The sequence below is a fragment of the Tursiops truncatus genome, chromosome 13 (genome assembly GCF_011762595.2).
Source record: "Tursiops truncatus isolate mTurTru1 chromosome 13, mTurTru1.mat.Y, whole genome shotgun sequence".
Taxonomy (NCBI): domain Eukaryota; kingdom Metazoa; phylum Chordata; class Mammalia; order Artiodactyla; family Delphinidae; genus Tursiops; species Tursiops truncatus.
The window spans coordinates 37,961,240-37,981,247 of record NC_047046.1 but is presented as its reverse complement, the minus strand read 5'-3'; the positions used below and the strand labels follow the sequence as shown (position 1 = coordinate 37,981,247).

The window sequence follows — 20,008 nt, the reverse complement described above, 5'->3', positions numbered from 1 at the left end:
ATTAGTGAAAGGTAATTTCCTTACCCTAAGGAGTTTGAGTTTTATAATCTCTGGTGCTTGACCAAAATTTACCTTCCCAAAGAAGTATCAAAAATTTAAAACATAACTATATTGATTAAAATTATTTTTCTACTTTTTGAAATGAACGCTTTAATAATTTCCAAGGAAGAAAGCCTGCAAGAATAAAAAGAGCTACAGTTTCCTACGCTTTTGAGTAGTGTATTCTTAGAAGAAATTAAATAATTATAATTACATATAACTGGTTGAAAATTACAGTGTGCATATTATTCTCTCTGCTAGATTATAGTCAATATAAACTATTGCATGGAAAAAATAGAAAATACAGTCATAAGGCATCAAGTGAAATAAAAACTATTTGTCATTGTTTTTTACATAACTTAGAAGTGTTTCTATTTTGTTACTGTGTCTAAAAAGAAAAGAGGATTTTCTTAAGAATGTTCTAATTTCAAAATGCATATTTATGGCACTAAAACATTTAAAGTTATATTAACATATATTTCTAAAAAAAAGGCTTTCATTTTATTCTCCTTTTATGCCAACTTGAAAGAGAGAAAAGAACCATCTTAGATTTTGAAATAAAAATATCTTACCTCTCTTACTGTCAGAAGAACGTCTTCAGGCAAAAGAACAATTAAAAATGCAAGTCGCAGATTTTCAATCTCATGTATTTTGCACCCACCCACCCACAAATAGACATCTTTTTGTAAGTCAGGAGTCTTGCTCCCTCCATCCGAACCCAAGATTACCCCATATGGTCAGCAAGGTCAAACTGCATTACTGCCGATGAAACTATATGACTCCACAAGGACCTTAATGATTTTAAAAAAAGGTCAGTAATCCAATTCCAATTGCTTCAGAGTCTAAAATTGCTAATTTTTGGCCACGTGCTGCACACTTCACCTGCTAGTAATGACATTTTTGTATTTTCTTCTAATTACACTCAAAGCTAAGACCTTTGGCCCCGGGCCACAGACCCCTACTCAGGCTGCACACATTCTCTTAAACGACCTGATCCTTTGTTGTCACTCTTACTCTTTCATCTATTATTTACACCCATAGAGAAGGAAGATACTCCACCATTTGTATAGCTTAGAGCTTCTAATCATCTTAATTTCTTTGCCTTTCAACCTATGGTCTTTTTCATAGACGAACGCCAAAAACTTTGACAAAATCATTTTTTTCAACCGCATACACACACCACCTTCCCCTGTCTTACTCCCCGGCCAACCTCCTTCCTGTTCCTTCTCTACCACAGAAGGGACTTTGTATCAGCTGGGATTCACAAATTTTGACGTTCACCAACAAAATGAATTTCTAAATATAATACAAAATCTCCGCCTTGCTCTCACAGATCAATAACGATTGTATTTCTCTCATCAAAGAGCCTATTAAATTAAGTGGAAGGTTACTTAAAATTACTTAATGTCTGCCCCCCAGCCTCCCTAAGGCATAAGCATAGAATTTTCAGAATTCCACTGCAAAAATATCAAAGAAACTTCAGTAAACAGTAAGGATGTTAGTTATGTAGCTGAAACTTTTCAAACGTTTTATTATCTACAGATGCTCAAATGCTTACAAGAAAAGAAAAAAAAAGAAAAGAGGAAGGAAAGCATAATAAAAAATTACATATAAAGAATATTTATCTGTAATATATTACAGATAAAAGAATTTGTAAATCTTTACCACATTTTAAAAGACTAGTTCTCCAAATAGTAAAATCCTTACATAAAACATTCTATATCTTTGTAATTTCCCAACACTTTTCCCACACCTTTTTTTAAAAAAAAATGTCCAGACACATTTTGAAAATCCAAAGCACAGAATTGTTTACCATGATGCAGATGTCCCCTTCAGATCACAGCAGCCACCCCAAGACTCTGATTTCCAAGATGTTTATAAAAGGACATATGATCCATCTTTGCTCCCTCTTCCTCTATTGCTCAGCTTACTCTTGATTTCTAACAGTATTTCCTTGTTGTCTGTCCTCTCTGCAGACCCTGAAACCCCTTGTCTTTTCTTATTTTCACCATTTGCTTCAACCAGCAGTTCACTGGAGACCCATCCATCTTGTAATGCCTAAAGTGACAGATGCTCTCAGGAACCACCACACTGCTGAGTGAACAAAAGATAACATCACCTCTAGGAACTCCAGAGAGAAATACAACTGTAACCTTAAGACAGGGGCTGACTTGACAGACATTGGACCATAAACCTCTTCTAAGCAAAAAAGAAAACAATTGCCACACACACAAAAAAATCTGACACAATCAAAGGCAGAAAAGAGTGATTATTTGTGGATTGCCTTTTCACTCTGCAGCTCACTTTTCCCCCCTCAATGCTTTTATATTGGGGCAATTCACTTGCCAAGGGGCAAGAGAAGGTCTTGGGGAAAAAAGCCATCCTCAAGTATCTTCTTTCATTCAACAATATTCAAAGTGAAATTCATTTACATGTGTGTTTCAGTAAATCTAAGGCTTATGATACAGCATCCTTAAGGCTGACCCATCTCGTTTGCATAAAGCAATATCTAGACTCAGAAATGCTGGCTCAGTTCTGCCGCTGTGAAAGGCATATGCATACTTTGCAAATTAAAAACACGTTAGAAATTAAAAAGCAATACATAACACAATGTCAACAATATGTGTGGCTCATAAAAGAAGCTCATCATTCATTCATCAGACAACCTCCAACTTGGGTTAAAGAGACGGTTAACAAGAGGATTCTGGGAAGGACTACAGCTCTCTTTTTTAACAAAGAAAAGGTCATATTAACATCTCCCAGCAACAAACTAATGACATGGATGCTGTAGATGCAGGGGACTCTGCTTGATGTCATCTAGGTTTTTTTGGGTTTTGGTTTTCATTTTTTTAAGTATCTTACTTAAAATCTTCATGCAGCTAAAGACAAATTTAAACTCTAACATTTAAATTTAATTTTAAATTAACTCTAACATTTAAATACCGTGAAGGGAAATTTTAGAAGAACAGAAAAACAACAACTGATTTGGAGGGCAATTAAGAACATTGTGATCAATGTCAATTATGAGGATTAACAACCCGTTTTTATAACAGATATCAAGGAACACAGAACTCTGCTGCAGCTAAATTCATCATCATTTTCAAACAGGGTAAATGATAAAAATATCTTTGTTAAATCTAAAATAAAAAGTCAAGTGCTCAAGAAAAGTTCTGTCAACCTTATTTCTAAGAAGAAATGTCAGCATTTACAATGGCATTTCTTTAGTACAAATATTTTAATTTTTCTTTAAAATTTTTGCACAAAAAACCTTTAAGTTACACTTATTTTTCTTTGAAGTCACTAATGACTCTTCTCGTTCCTATTTTACTAAAAAAAATATAAAATTTAAAAGATACTTTATTTTATCTCTTGCATTTGGATTATTTGTTGGGTAAAAGAAAAATTTTCAACTTGATAAATCAACATATCTTTTTCTTAAACATTGTTTTATGTTTCCTTTATTTCCTCAAACTCTTCAGTGTATCTGCACAAATAAGATAATACAAATATTTCACAATCTCAGAATTTTCTGATTTTTATTTTAATACTGGCAAAACATAATGCATATAAAATAATTAAATGAATATATACAATTAGGTAACTCAATGGGGAAAAGATTAAGTAATTACAGACTGCTTATCAATATATAAAGGACTTGTTCTAATATGGACTTGATCTTTAACTAGACAACTTTGTTTAATACATATTGACCTTAGGTAATCCCCCCAAAACTGCTGGTCCAAAAGCACCACATCGTTCAACACTATCAAACTTTGGCATTAATATCAAGAGAGAGACGTGACCTTGAAATGGCAGTTCCATTGCAGAAACTCAAAAAAAGACCCAATTAAAAGATCTACTTTAAACACAATAGGATCAATATTGTATGCAGGAAAAGTACACCCCTGTGGAAAGTTCTTATTGTCTGACTGATCAAAAACAAAACAAAACTTTTCTTTTTTCAGGGCCTCCTCCAGATCACAGTCAGTGCCAGAAATCCACACAGGAAAAAAATCCATCAAAATGAAACCCTAAAAGGGTTTACCCTTCACCATCCTATTTGCACTTCAAAACCCTGTAAGGCCTTCAGTTAAAGCCCAGGGCTGAACCATTTCAATAATAAGAGAGGTGGCCAGCAGTAATTTATCTCCCATTTGGCCTCTGGACAGAGCTGTAATGTCTAGGAAGCTTCCCTTCCCTGACTCGAACCCTCCCCCAAGTCTCAACCTTCATTTGTGCAGCTTTGGATCTGCAATACCTTATAAACAACTTATATGCCCCTTCCAATCAGATGCAAGAACAGTTTGTAACTCAAGATTTGAGTACATTTTCTTGGCAATGCTTTCACAAAATGGAATGCTGCTGAGGTAATCAGAGCATTGAAAATACCAGGTTAAATTTCAGGTTCTCTTTGTTGTAATAAGTTGGAGAAGAAAGAAACTTCCTTAACTTCAGCCTTTTTCTTCTCACACATGTTGATTGTTGTCAGAACTTCTTCAACTTTTTCCAATTTATACCTTGATATCCTTTACATTTTGGGCTACATCAGCCAACTTCCTGCAGTGATGTTCATGTAAATTTAAATCCTTGCATTGTAAAATATCTTAACAAATCCAAAAAAGTGGAGATTTCACAGGTCACAGACTCCTGGGTCAAAAAGACCTTAAAAACATATCAGACCACTATGACTCAACTGATTTATTCTACATTTGTTATCAAATTTGAACAGTAACTGTCATCACACGCACTCACCCGATTTCCCTCTAGTAAGATAAACACCAAACAATGTCAACAGTTATTTAAATTGAAATATAGGTCCCAGAAGTTATCATATGGGAAACAGTGAAGTTATTCCTTAAAAATGGAGAACATTTTGTCACTAGGCATGAATTTTCTATTTTAAAATTATGTTCATATGCTTACTAGTATACAAAGAAGATGAAAAATATATGCACCCTTTCCCCTACCTGTTCATTGTTTTCTGTTTTCATTTCAATGACAGGAGTTTGTTTTTCTAATTGATTCTGATAAATTCCATCTGAACGCCACATTAACAACTTGCCCTAAATGATTCCACTATAGTGATTCTGGTTTTATAAGATGAAAACTTTCAAGTTATTTCATCAACTTTATAAATTTAGAGACTCCACAGGCAAATATAAAAGCATTTCATTTAAACCTAATATCAGTTAAGAGAAGTTTAAAAGAATAAAATTAAATATATGACTGATAGTTAAAAATACAAGAAACAGATTTTTGTTAATTAAAAGAAAAGAATTATTTATGTTTTGGTGATATTTATCAATAAAAAATATTTTCTTCCATTAAAAAGGTACAACTAACTATCCTTACATCTTGTTAGCAAATATTTTTCATTTTCAGAGCTCCAAATACCACAAATTCTAAAAAAACCAACTCTCACAGCCAATGACTTTACTGCATGCTACCAGGTCAATGAATCTCAGATTTGTGCATGAGATAACATAAAAATTCAAACTGCATATATAAACCAAGAAAAATAGATAACTGAAAAAACCTACGGGACATGAATTTTTATATAACTGAAACAAACTTTGTCACTAATAATAATATTCAGGAAACCAAATTTCTTAACCTACCACATGACATTAAAAAAGAAAGCTTTCCTCAGAGAGTCAACAAGAGTAATTGATCCACCACAGAGGAAATATTCAATCTTCATTAAATATTTATTCAGTGCAATAGGTTGTTAAGTCTATTTAGACCTCAAAGAAGAAATAGTTCCTGTCTGGTAGGAATCGGGTCTTGGGAGAATTGAATGGAGATGAGAGGCAGTTCCACAAGTCATGACACTATATTTCAAAATGACAACGCTAAAAACTGGAGGTGTGCTACAAAATGTATGCTACTACTTTGAAATCTGACACAGGGACTTCCCTGGTGGCACAGTGGTTAAGAATCTGTCTGCCAATGCAGGGGACATGGGTTCAAGCCCTGGTCCGGGAAGATCCCACATGCCGCAGAGCAACTAAACCCCTGCGCCACAACTACTGAGCCTGCGCTCTAGAGCCCGCAAGCCACAGCTACTGAGCCCGTGTGGCACAACTACTGAAACCCACGCACCTAGAGCCTGTGCTCCACAACAAGAGAAGCCACCGCAGTGAGAAGCCCGTGCACTGCAACAAAGAAGCCCATGCAGCAACAAAGACCCAACACAGTCAAAAATAAATAAATAAATAAGTAAATTTATTTTAAAAAAGAAATCTGATACAAAGAAACTGATACTTTAAGGGAGTATTAATTTTAACAAGTTTCGACTGGATAAGTGAGCAACTTGATTTCCTATTCATGTAGCACAATAAGATTTGGATGTCCAAGATCTGCGGTTCCCAACCTTCCCACCATAGCCAAGTCACCTGTCTTCTCTGGGCCTGTTTCCATATCCATAAAATGAAGGATAAAAGTAATACATTTCCAGATCAAAAACACTATGGTTGTAATGGGGGAAGGGAAACGATCCCATTCACAATGGCAACAACAAAAAGAACACTCAGGACTCATCTTAATGACGGACCTGTGATAACATTTTTTAAATTGCCAAAGTTGATTTGGGTGATTTAGTGAAAATTTACACACAGAGAAATATGCAGAGTAGAGAAGCCTAATTGTAAAATTACTTGTTTCTCAAACAAAATAATAACACAATTCCAATCAAAATAACAGTAGAATTTGGGGAGAACATTATGAAAACATCCATAAATTCATAAGGAAGATTATCAAAGAAAAGATGGGAAAAACATCTTTTCAAAAAAGGTTATAAGGGGAGGCGAGTCAAAATAAATGTTAAATTATAACATAAGAGCTTTTGGCCATTAAATCCATGCCATTAAATCCAGTGAATATTTTTTGGTTCTCATCTAACATTCCTTCTGAGTATATTTCTTGAAATTTCCTTTCCTTCCACTGGATTTCACCTTACAACTTTCTGGCTTTCTTCCTTTCCTATGCTGCTTTTCAATTTCCTTTGCACTCCCATATTACACTATCCAGCAATGAAATGGCATTCCACTGAGTCTAGTCTGTGGTAGCCATCTTCCAAGATGGCCCCAATGATTCCCACCTCTTGTGTAATCCACTCCCACATCAAATCAGGGCTGACTTATGTGATCAATAAAATATGGAACAAGTGACAATGTGTGATTTCCAAGGTCATAAAAGACATTGCAGTTTCTGCCTTGACCTCTTGGATCACTTGCTCTAAGACGGGGCAACCACTGTGTTGTAAGGACACCCAAGCAGCTCTCATAGGTCCTCATAGGTAGGAACTGAGCCCTCCTGCCAACAACCAGGACCAACTTCCCTAGTTGCTCTCCTTGCCTCCTCTCTGGCACACTCCAATCACTTCTCTGCATCACAGTGCAAATATAATCATGTCAACTCTTTGCTAAAGACTTTTGAAGTTTTATACTGCTGAGGATAAAAATCAATATTGGAAATGTCCCTGCCTATCTCTCCAGCCTTATCTTGCACTGTTCTCTTCCTACAGGCGGTGCTCCAGCAACACTGACCAACCTTTAGACACTTATGTTCCTGCTGCCTGTGATACCACCCATCCTTTTACTTTTGCCTACTTAAATCACCTCATCCTTTAGATCCCAACTGAAGCACTGCTTCCATAATCTCCTCAGCCCTTTGCTGAAAGCTCTCATAGAAACTTATTCATCTCCTGCTTAACTTTTAATTCACTTTTGAGCTATATAATTTGATGATCAATTGTTTTAATGTTTGCCTTTCTTCCTAAATTCTAAGCTACATTGAAAGTAGGGACAATGTTTTTGGAGTTTTGCCTATTACTGAAATCACAGCACCTATTGTGGTGTCCTCCTACATAGCAGGCACTCAAAAATATTGTTTGAATAATTTAATAACTTAAAATACAGGGCCGGCACATGAATGAGAAGCTCATTGGTGACAGTCCAAAAAAACCTTATTATCTATAAGGATTATTATATGATAATTGAGCATCATAAAACAATAAAGGGAAGAAGGAATTGTTCATTTAATTATACTGAAGTAATGATCAACAATTTATAAAGTAACAGCTAACAAACAACTTAGAGTAGACACTAAAAATAAATACCAGACAAAAGATTAAATTTAAATATCTATACCTAAATACATTTATATGCCTACCCACATAAGACCAAATAAAAACTAAGAGGAAACAGAATTAAATATTTTTTACACTGATATTTATCATGTACCAAGATTTATTATGGTATCATAGTGAGAATTTAGCTTTCTAAGCCTGGAAATCACAAAGGGTAAGATTGACAGATTTGACTAGTGAACATATCAAACTTCCATATATTTAACATCTAAAACAAATAAAAAGAAAAACTTTTCTAGCTAATGAAAAGAGTTAATGTCTACTATGTATATAATAAAGTAGAACATTAATATCCCCACTCCTGGGCACAACTTACTATTCCATCTATAAGGAAAGAGTTAAGCACATTATAGTAACAGCAACAACTACTACCATTTACTGAGTACCTACCATGTACCCCATGTACATTGTCTCATTTAACCTCACAAATCCATCCATAAATGGAATTCTATAAAGCTATAAGAAGTATATTTCTGACATAGAACTATGTTCATAATATATGAAATGGAAAATATAAAACAGTAGGTTCCCATTTCTTTTTTTTTTTTTTTTTTTTGTGGTACGCAGGCCTCTCACTATTGTGGCCTCTCCCGTTGCGGAGCACAGGCTCCGGACGCGCAGGCTCAGCGGCCATGGCTCACGGGCCCAGCCGCTCCGCGGCATGTGGGATCTTCCCGGACCGGGGCACGAACCCGTGTCCCCTCTATCGGCAGACGGACTCTCAACCACTGCGCCACCAGGGAAGCCCGGTTCCCATTTCTATGAGGAAAGAAATACATAAGTAACCTATTAAGATAAAGAGCTAACAATATAAATCCAAACAATGTGATGTAAATTTAAGACAACCCTCAGAATGGGAGAAAATATTTGCAAAGGAAGCAACTGACAAAGGATTAATCTCCAAAATATACAAGCAGCTCATGCAGCTCAATGTCAAAAAAAAACAAACAACCCAATCCAAAAATGGGCAGAAGATCTAAATAGACATTTCTCCAAAGAAGACACAGGGAGGGGGAAGGGTAAGCTGGGACGAAGTAAGAGAGTAGCATTGACATATATACACTAGCTATCTGTTTTACATAGCTAGTGGGAAGCAGCTGCATAGCACAGGGAGATCAGCTCAGTGCTTTGTGACCACCTATAGGGGTGGGATAGGGAGGGTGGGAGGGAGACGCAAGAGGTAGGGGATATGGGGATATATGTATACATATAGCTGATTCACTTTGCTATACAGCAGAAACTAACATAACATTGTAAAGCAATTATACTCCAATAAAGATGTTAAAAAACCCACAAATTTACGTAAAATATATAAATACTGGGTGATGTGTTTATAGAATGTAATTTTTTTCTTCACGCTTATATTTTCCAATTTTCTATAAGAAGTGATTTCAAATTTTATGCATGCTGCAACTTAACTAAGCTCTGTTTTCTTTTATTATTATCAACATCATCACCATTACTATCTTCATTGACTTTGAACATTTGATATTTGCAAAATATTGACTTTCTTATTTGACAAGTAATACCTTTCCACATTATAGGTTTATTGTAGGCAAATGGACATTGACAAAAACAGTTTTATGAATGTACACATAGTAAAGACCTACAAATAAATACAGCTTGTCCTAATACCCCATAAGATATCATTTTTACTATCATAAGCCAGTGAATTTGTTAAATTTGCTTGCTTATGTGGAACTTTGAAAAAATTTTCCATGACAATATAGGAAATAGTCCAAAACTGAAAACCCCTAAGATGAAAGACAAAGTTCACAGGAAAAAGTGTCAACTGGGTTTTTTTTTTCCCAGTACAGATGTTTTTAGACTTTCTCCATCCATATCCCAAATTCCCACTCCTAAGCCTTCCTCTACTTCCTATAAATGTTCTACCTTTCTTTAGTCCATACTTGAAAAACATGGGATCTAATCAGTTGTTAATTATTGTCTTTGCTGGTGACTCTTACATCTAAATCATTGGCCATAAAGTCTTTTCTTCTGAGTTGCTGCTCTCCCCTCAACCTCAGTATGACCATTCATTATGTCTAAAATTAATGTCTAAAACAAAACTCATTAAAGTGAAAGCTATTCCTATTTTCCAATTTCATTGTTTTCATTTATTCACCTAGAAAGTACTGGGAACTGTGCTAGAAAGGATGATAAAGGCAGTCCCTTATCTCAAAGAGATCCCAATTTAAAGTGAAGACATCTGTACATGCATAAATGTTTAGTAGCAGTAAGAACAAAGTACTATGAAAGCACAGAGAATGTAGCAATTCTGTTTAGAGAAATGAAGAAAACATCAGAGAAGAGATAAGATACGAGTGTCTTTAAAGGATAAAGTAGGAATTCGCCAAATAGAATTGGGAGGACCTCCCAGAGCAATATAACAGAATGTCAAAGGCATGGTATATTTTTAAAATACGGAAAAGTTCATTGTTGGAGGGCACTGTGGTAAGAGAAGAAAATTTTAAAAGTAGGTTGGGGCCAGCCTGCAAGGGACCTTATACGCCAAGTTAGGAATTTGAATTTAATCCCAGACGCAGGAGAAAGCCAATGGAAGTTTTCAAAAAAGGAATTAACATAATCGGATTTTTTTTTAAATAGAAGGTAACCCTGGTGATAGTGCGAAAGTTGGATTAGAGATCAGGAAAGTTGGATTGGAGACCAGATAAAAGGTTCTGCAAGAGTCTAGGAAGTGGTGATGGAGACTGCCCACAATCAGGACAGAAGGAACAGAGAGGACGGGCCCTTTCAGTAGGCAGTTAGAAATTCAGGACTCAGGAGTGGGGACTGAACAGACAGACCCTGGAGACAGACAGCTGCCATACAGATAACTGAAAGCAGTACTGGTGAGATTTCCTAGGGGCTGCGGCTGTTGAGAAAGCATGTGGAGTAAGAAGTTCAATGAGGGAAGCCCAAGAAACATCGTCATTTCACTGTCAAGCAAAGGCAGAGGAAAACCCAGCAAAGCAGGTGGAGAAGGAGCAGTAGGAAGGAAACCAGGAACCAACGGGGTTGTGAAAGCCAAGGGACAAAAGGGTTTGGAGAAATGGGAGGTGGTCAACAGTTTCAACAGGTAAGAGAAGTCAAATAGGATCAAGAATGAAAATGTGCCATGGCGTATAGCAATAACTCTTCCAAGAAGTATGGTGAACTAGGATGGAAATAAGTTGGCAGCTGTAGGAAAGGTAAAATGGCAGGGGAGAGTAATTAGAAGGAGGGATGCTTGTAGGAGGAGATTCTTCCCTCAAAGAAAAGGGAGAGGTGACAGTACCGAAGAGAGGAGATGATTAGTGGAATAAGGTCCTAAAAGGGATAGAGAAGGGAGAGAGGAACAGCATGGAAGCCACCCATACATGGCAGAACCACAAGACAGGAGCCTGGGTCCCTGATGACAGCAGAGATGCTTTATCAGCCTTAGACAATTACCTCCAAACTTTATGTGGGAAAGAAATAAACCTCTAACTTGCTGTTTAGTGTATCCTGTCATTTGCAGACAAAGGTAATCCTAACTGATATAGGAGAGAAGGGTGTTGAAAAAATAAGCAAGCACCTCTCAAAAGCATGAAATAGCACAGTATATACAGAAGACAAGACCAATCTGGCATTACTAGACTACCAAGTGGGGGAGAAGGAGGGGGAGGAAAGGAAGCCATGTTTTTAATCACTTGACCATGTTATCCTTCATGCAATTACATACAATGTATTGAAGGCCCAAGTGTGAGGAGTTGAGACTGGATACTGTAGATAAAAAATAGCCACACAAAAGGGCGTTAAGCAAAGGACTGATATGTTCCACGTTTCGGCTTTGAATAGATTCCTCGAGTTTCAGGCTGGAAGGGGATCGTGAGAAGGCAAAACAGCATGCTGTGAGAGTGTTGAGAAACCTCTACTATAGTTCTGGGGAGAGATTATGATGCCTGCATGGGTGCAGTGATGGTAGGGTTAATACTTAGGAATTAAACACTTAGGAATTAAATAATTCCTAAGGAATTATTAGGAAATACTTAGGAATTAAATCATTAGTAATTGGTGACTAATGGCATGGGCAAGCAAATCAGGATGAAGCTTAGGTCTCTACCTTGCCTTGTTTTTCTCCATCGCCACCGTTAGTGCTTCAGTTCAGGCATGCCACGACCTCATGTATTCACTTAACAAATATTTATTTAGTGCCTTTTACATGTCATGTCCTGCAGATACAATGGTGAACAAGCTAGAAATGGTCTTTGTCCTTGTAGATCTTAGTTAGGGATACTAGTGCTGAAAGCTTCGCAAGTGCTGTCTCATTTCATCCTCAGAACACCCTAAGATATTAGTATTATGATTGTCTGCATTTTTCAGGTGAGGTAACCCAGTCTTATAAAGTTTAATCATTTGCTCAAGATCACATGGCTGGGCTTCCCTGGTGGCGCAGTGTTTGAGAGTCCACCTGCCGATGCAGGGGACACGTGTTCGTGCCCCGGTCCGGGAAGATCCCACATGCCGCAGAGCAGCTGGGCCCGTGAGCCATGGCCGCTGAGCCTGTGCATCCAGAGCCTGTGCTCCGCAACGGGAGAGGCCACAACAGTGAGAGGCCCGCATACTGCAAAAAAAATAATGATAATAAAAAAATATATATCACATGGCTAGCCGATAAGTGGTGGTGTCAGGAATCAGACCCAGATCCATCTTACTTCAAAGCCATGTTTTTAATCACTTGACTAGGTTATTTCTCATGCAATTACATACAATGTATTAAATAGTATGACAAGCAATACAATGGTTTGGATCATTGCAGCCTCCTAACTAGGACACTCTTAAAGCCTTGGCATGTTCTGGCCAAAATAGTTTTTCTAAAATGCAAATTGGGGAGGATGATGGTGTCTTCTCTGATTAAGGGCATTCTGAGGAAGAAGATGAGGTTTTGAATGGAAGGTGATGCACTCAGGTCTTAGAAATATTGATTTTGAGATGGCTGTGAAATATCCAAATGGAGGTATCCAGCAGTAATTTGATAGATGAATCTGAAGTTTAGGGGGAATCAGGTTGGAGATAAAGCACTTGGCATCACTAGTTCTTAGAGGTCAGCTGAAGTCAAGGCAATTACTGGGACTCTTTAGGGGCTCCTAGAAGTGAGAGGAGCAGCCTGCTGAGAAAAGGGCAGTTGGGTAGAGGCTAGAAGAGAATGGAGTAGATTTGAAATAATTACTTAAGAAAAAGGAGACAAACTCAGTCTAGGATAGTCAAAGGTATAATTAAGTTGTATTTAGTATTAGGGAAAACAAATTTATAGGGATATCAATCTGAGCAGTGGGAGGATTTTCTACCATAGCAATCACTAACTCAAGAATAGGAAAACTTGCCAAAATTTCATTATTTTACTAGTTTCTTTCTTTTCTCCCAGGGTGAGTTCCTGAATTGACTTGCTAATGAACACTTGACCTGTCAGGTTCTATTTAAGTCCATCTCCCCTTTGGACTTTGAAATTTTCAAAAAGTCCTTGGAGACTTGGAAAACCTTTTTTAAAAATCGTTTTTATTCCTAGCAACTTGCAAAGCATTGTGTGTATACTTGTTTTATCTCCAGGTTGGACTATAAGGTCTCTAAGGGCAGGAACTGTCTCACGCACAGTATGCTCTCATTAAACGTTTGTGAGATTGGAAAGACTTTAATCTGTAAACCTCAATGTAGAAACTAACCAACTGTCTATTACTATCAAGCAGTGATTTTTAAGTTTTCAGACTTGGAATAAACAGTCTCTCCCTTCAAACTTTCATTCTCTGTTTTTCATCAAGAGGTAATTAGGATGCCCCACCCTAGTACATACCATTTTGTCTTTGGAGTTTGGATGGGCCCTGCTAGCAGCTCTTTAGGCTCTGTGACCATGGACGAGTTACTAAGCATTTCTTGGCTTCCTGAATCCTTGTTAGTAAAACTCAAGAGACTGGACCTGATGATTGCTGATGTCCCTTCTCATTCTAAAATCCAGAGATTCCATGACCCCTGGAAGACCTTTAAACCACACCTGAGAACCAATGCCTTATAAAATGCAGTTAAAACACGGGCTCCATGTTTTACCATTGGAAAATGGGCAAATAAATCTCTCTCCCTATAAAACTGGGTTATAATCTACAATGCATATTACTTCTAAAATGAAGACACTGACACTTTATTTTTAATTATTGATTTGAACACTGGTTAAAACATTTTATCAGATGCACATTTGTGTTTCAATGTAGGTTTACCCAAAAATCAAATAAAAGGGCATTTTGGTAATAAAAAGAGAAGAAAGCTGGAAAAATATGAAACATCATCTTGGATCTCATGTGCACTTTGGTAACACTTTCCTTTCTTTCTTTTTTTTTTTTTTCAGATGAGAAATCAAAGAGTGTGACTCAAGATTATAGAAGTACTAAATGGCAAGGCTGGCACTAGAAACCAAGGCTCCTAATCATATACTTTTTTTTTTTAAACAACCAAATTGGTCAAAAATCCCTGAAAGACAAAAACAGATGAAGCTGAAATGCCAGTTGGTTGAGTTTAAACAGAGGCCCCACTTTGTTCTTTCCAGGTTTGATAATAAACAATTCTAGTGATTAGCATGAAGGGCTAGCAGATGAAACATTCTGACTCCTAAAAAATAATTTGTATTTTTGCACCACAGTTAGTAAATCAATTGTAAAAATTAAAGTAAACGGAAAACAAGGAGAATTAGCAAACCCAGAACACAATTTTCCTTCACTCTTTTGGAAGACAGATTGAAAAAAACAAAACAAAATCCCCATGGCTCCCTTCATTAGCAGCCAGGGTGGTGAGTCCCTTTGTAAATCCCACATATAAAGGCTCAGGGCTACCTGCAGAGCCTAGGAGTACCAATCACATTAGTGAAGACACCAGATGACCAAAGGAAGCCGTGAGGGTCTGGGAAAGCTAGTAAACAAAAGGCAGCATTCCAAATGAATGCCATTGCTAGATCCTGCATTGTAAAATGCCTGGATTTAAGAACCCTAAAGCAGATTAGCTTAAGACAACAAAAGATTCAAGTAAGATACAAAGAACTCATTTTGACACATTAAGAAATTGTCTTCATTAGATCATCAGGTACTTAAGAGTAATTATTAAAAAAAAATAATTCCACTTAAATTGCGTTTGAGGCAGTGAGGCCTAGAAGAACAGGGTTCAAAAAATGTTCTTGAATACGTGTTCATGACCAAAATTCATGAACCAGACACATGGGCCTTTTCCCTTTTACTCTTCCTGACATTTTAAAGGGCTATAATGACTTTAAAATTTGTTGTACACATCATTTCAATTTTACCACTCTACCTACGAGTGCTACTTTAAATACCAACTAGAAAAGCTCAAATCTCTCCAACTGTAAGTGACTTTTCTTCCACATCGTTAACTCAGTTACAAAGAAAATACGTAACAGTTTTGGGGTATGAACGGTCAATAAGAAAATAAGCAAAATATTAGGCCATGGTACAATTTCCTGAATATTTTCCATCACTTTACATGCTTGTTTCGCTTTTGTTGCAAAGTTTAAACTCAGATGCAATTTAGATACTTAAATGTGAAAGTGTGGAAGGAAAACTTGCTTGTGGAGAAGGCTGAGATTTGCTGGTATTTGTTTTCTTATTGGACAGGGGGGCAATTAAGAAATTATGTTAAATATATTTAATAACTCCCACTATTGTTTGCTATTTTATTCACTAAAGAATCCATATTACTAAGACTAATAGCACTGATGTAAAATAGAAACAATTACTTATTGAAAGTCCTGTAAAAGGACATGGCCACATATGTGTAAGATTAGACAAAATGGCCTTCCACTCAACATTTTCAGGTGTTCAGACCATCAATCAGTCTGAAATTGTACAAATGTATTTAGAGACCCCCTTTATCAGTAGCAGATAAGCAGATGGGCAAAAGTGGTTCTGATAATTTAAACAGTCCTAAAATCCTACAGCCAAAATTGAGATATAATAATGATAACTTTTCCCTGTAAATTTCATTTTTTGAAAATTAACTTCTCATCGTCGGTTTTATTTGATTATAATAATCAACCCCTCACCAAAACCAAAAACAGCTCAGCTCCCACTTTCCCACTTTCCCTTTGAGAGGTGCTCCCAGTGTTTTGTCAGACCCTAATAGGGTCATAAGCAAAGCTGCACAGACACAGAAGCAAACAGTTTACACCTAATGGGCTGGTATCACCTGAGGCTTTTAGGCCAGGTGAAAACTTTTGAGTTCATTTGTGTTCAAGTGGAAAAACATTGGAAAAGGTCCATGAGTCTGAATTCCGAAAAGCTTTTTGGCTTCCCCACTCTTCTAGGTTTAAACGTTATGTAATCATCATAATAAAATTATAGTAAGGTTTAAAATTCTTATAATATTTATACAAATAAATAATCAGCCAACCACCCTTATTTGATAGAGGAAAAAAGAAGTAGGGAGATAAAGGGACTTGTGGTTGAGCCACATTGCAAGTTGGTTGTAGTAGATGAGGACCCTGTCAAGTCAGTGACAGTGTATTTTCTCAGATGGCTCCCTATTTGCTGACTGCATACATGGAGAGTCTCCTTCATATTCTCACCTACGCCTTCCCTCTCTCCTTGATACTCAGGAGGCAGGACCAAGAAGGCCTGACCTGTGCTGCTCCTAAAGCAATAAAGAGAGGCAATGTGGTGAGTGATAAATCTGATTCAAATCATGCTCTGCTATAATACTTTACAATCATGTGGCTTGAGGCTAGTTATCTGCAAAATGGTAATAATATCTCCTACTTCATAGGGTTAAAACAGAGAAGATAATATATGCAAAGCAGCTGGCATATATCAGGCATATAATAAATGTTAATACCCTTCCTTATATAAATCCCTAACCATAGGAAGAATAATGCTTCAGAGTTCTTTCATGCATCTCTGTATGATCTGTATGATCACCACATTCATAAAGAGCCAAATTTATGGATGTCCTCTGACTCCAGAACTAATGTTTTTTTCTATTGTGCTGCTACGTGAGGGGTTGGGCTGGTGGAGACCACATTACATTCCTTTATCATCAGCTCCTGTGGGTGGGATAAGGAGCATGGGCTGAACTGAGAGAGATCTTGGAAGCAAGCAAAGGAAGTAAAAAAAATACAATCCAACAAACCCGTGCCACTTAGGGTAGTTGCCAGGGGGATATACTGCCCTTGAACTTCATCAATAAAGTATCTTTTATTGGTTAAAAAAAGGCAATGAGAACAAAAGTAAAACCCAATTGTAATGTCCTAGTTTCCAGATCTTTATAAGAACATGATTATTTTAGGTTGGCCAAAGAAAAGCTCATGAAAATAACAGACCTTGCCTAAAATCTTGTCTAGGTCTCAGGTTGAGAAAGATTTCCTAATTGTCATTAGATACAACCAACAACTAAATTAACCAAAAATTTCTAAACAACACCTCAGAACTATACAGGGAACATGGATACACTTTACTTCATTTAATCCTCACAGTCACATTCTAAGATACATATTATATTCATTAAATACAGACTCCGAAAGATTGAGTAATTTGTTTGAGAAAATTTGCAGCCCAGAGATTCAAACCTACAACCTTTAAACCCTATATGTCATGCTCTTCAAGCTAAGTCACACTGTGTTCTCTATAGCAACACAAGAGAATATATGAAATGGCCCAAACTGCTATCAAAATTGTTAATTAAAACTCAAGAGAGAACTAACAAATTTTAGCTGGTTAAACATGAGCTTACTTACACAAACTGTGAAAATCCCTATTTAGAGAATTCTGAGGTTAGAATGACATCCATAAGGAATTGCTTTAGATTTTAAAACAATTTTAAAAGTTATTCCTGGTTTACTACAGAAGTCAGACTAAAAAAAAGGGGGGGGGGATTCCCACCTCACTCTTATGTGACTACACAATTAAGTACATTTTGACTCTACTAGTTGCATTTTTTTAAACATCAAATTTTCTAGTAAGATAAATTTAAAACAACCCAGAATGACAATTTTTCATCAAGGAATATGATCTTCACTCTCCCTTATAACATTTCATTCTATTACCTACCCTGAGAAAATCTTTGTTGAGAGGTAATACATATGGAACTTCCTAATGGACTCGAGGAATGTGGAGCAATGGCCTAGTTGGAAGGCAAAGTGCTCTTTATTTTTTGATATAAAGTAAAGAAACTATGGGGAATCCTAGGAAGCAAAAGCATGGAGAAAAGGGATCACAGCTATGGATAGAGGCAACCAAGAGCCAAGTGAGGTGGAATGAATCAGTCCTGCTGACCTGGGGGCCCAGAGAGGCTCTGAAGGTCATTCTGCAGGTCAGATGGTGATGGTGGTATAAAGTGCTGAATGAGAAATCAGGAGGCACAGTGAGGAAGAACAGAATGGATGTTCCCTTTTGTTTCAGCAGCTGCTGCAGCATGGGCTATACTTGACCCGAATGTAACAAAATAGAAAACCTAGTTGGATTGACTACTGATTTTCCTGATGAAACCAGTGTGGCCACTGAGACACCCTTTAAACTCAGAATCCTTTAGATGAGTTTCTCACAAAGTCTAGTTCAAGGACTACAACAGAATCACCTGAAGAACATGTTTACTCTGTGCATTCCTTATCTTCTCCCTCAGAGATTTACAAGTCACTGGTTCTAGGGAAGGACAAAGGAATCTGAATTTGAACACCCCAGAAAGCACTGCCAGATTTAGCAAATAGGCAACCCTAACCCCACATGGTTCTATGACATTAGAGTTTGAAAACCACTTATTTGAGTAAGAAAAGAGATCAGAAGTGTGTACGCCTGTTAAACAGGATGCTTACTTGTAACAGTTAGCCGAATACACTGAAAAGAAAATTTAAAACTTTGCTGCCTGATCTTAGGGCTGCATATTAGACTGCTTTGTGCTTCAACCTCCTCCTTTGGAAAATGGAAACAAACTAGTGATGGTGCCTGCTAAGCCCCCTGCCATTCTATGGTTATGCTCAGAGGAGGTACCTGAGGGCAGAAGAGAGTTAGAAAAGGCCATTTTGCCAGGACAACAAAAATTCGCCCCAGGGATAATCATCAGGTCCACCCGGCCCACCATTTCTTGGATGCCGGTGGCATTTGACCTTTACCATTTCCGCTTAGGCTGGTCCTAGCAGGGAACAAGAGCATTAAAAATAAAAATTAAAAACACTGTTTATCCACTAGGTTTTTAACTATAATACCTAAAAAAAAAAAAAAATCAATCAATTGTAACACTGAAAACAAATAAAAGAATCCCAACAACGTCCTGGGAAGTATTGTTCTCATAAAACTTCATAAACATCATTGGGATAAAATATTATGCTTAGGATCCAAAGGAAAAAACTCAAGTCCTCTAGGTTTTGCATTCCACTTTTCCTTCCAAAATAGCTTCTAAGCAAACTTTAGGTAATGACTGGATTCTGCATTAGATGAAGGGTATATTTCTAAAGAACATTGTGGAATGTTCAACTATGAAATAAGAGGCATCAAGTCTGTGGCATTCTGAGGTAAAGGAGACTGCAAATGATACTCCCATTTCATGGAAAAGTTAAACAGAAAAATTGCAATATTATTAAATACCAATTATTAAAGTCTTTCATTAGAGAAAGAAAGCCAGAAAGAAGGGGAATCCTCAGAAAGTGGTCCAGGAGCATAGGAGGTGGGAGGTGGGAATAAAAAGACATACTGGGGAGTCTGCAAAGATAAATCTTGACCACCCACAGTATCCTGGTGGTTAGTAAATGCCAGTGTGCCTCAGAAATCATGGTACTGCTGCCTGTGACATCTTGCTCGCCACAGTTGGTGTATGCCATGA

At 37.0% G+C, this 20,008-nt stretch overlaps 1 protein-coding gene across 5 annotated transcripts in view; it reads right to left on the bottom strand.

The window, feature by feature from the left end:
* GREB1L (GREB1 like retinoic acid receptor coactivator) overlaps positions 1-20,008 on the bottom strand; it is a 260,458-nt gene that overhangs the window by 133,080 nt on the left and 107,370 nt on the right. The window lies entirely within an intron of this gene.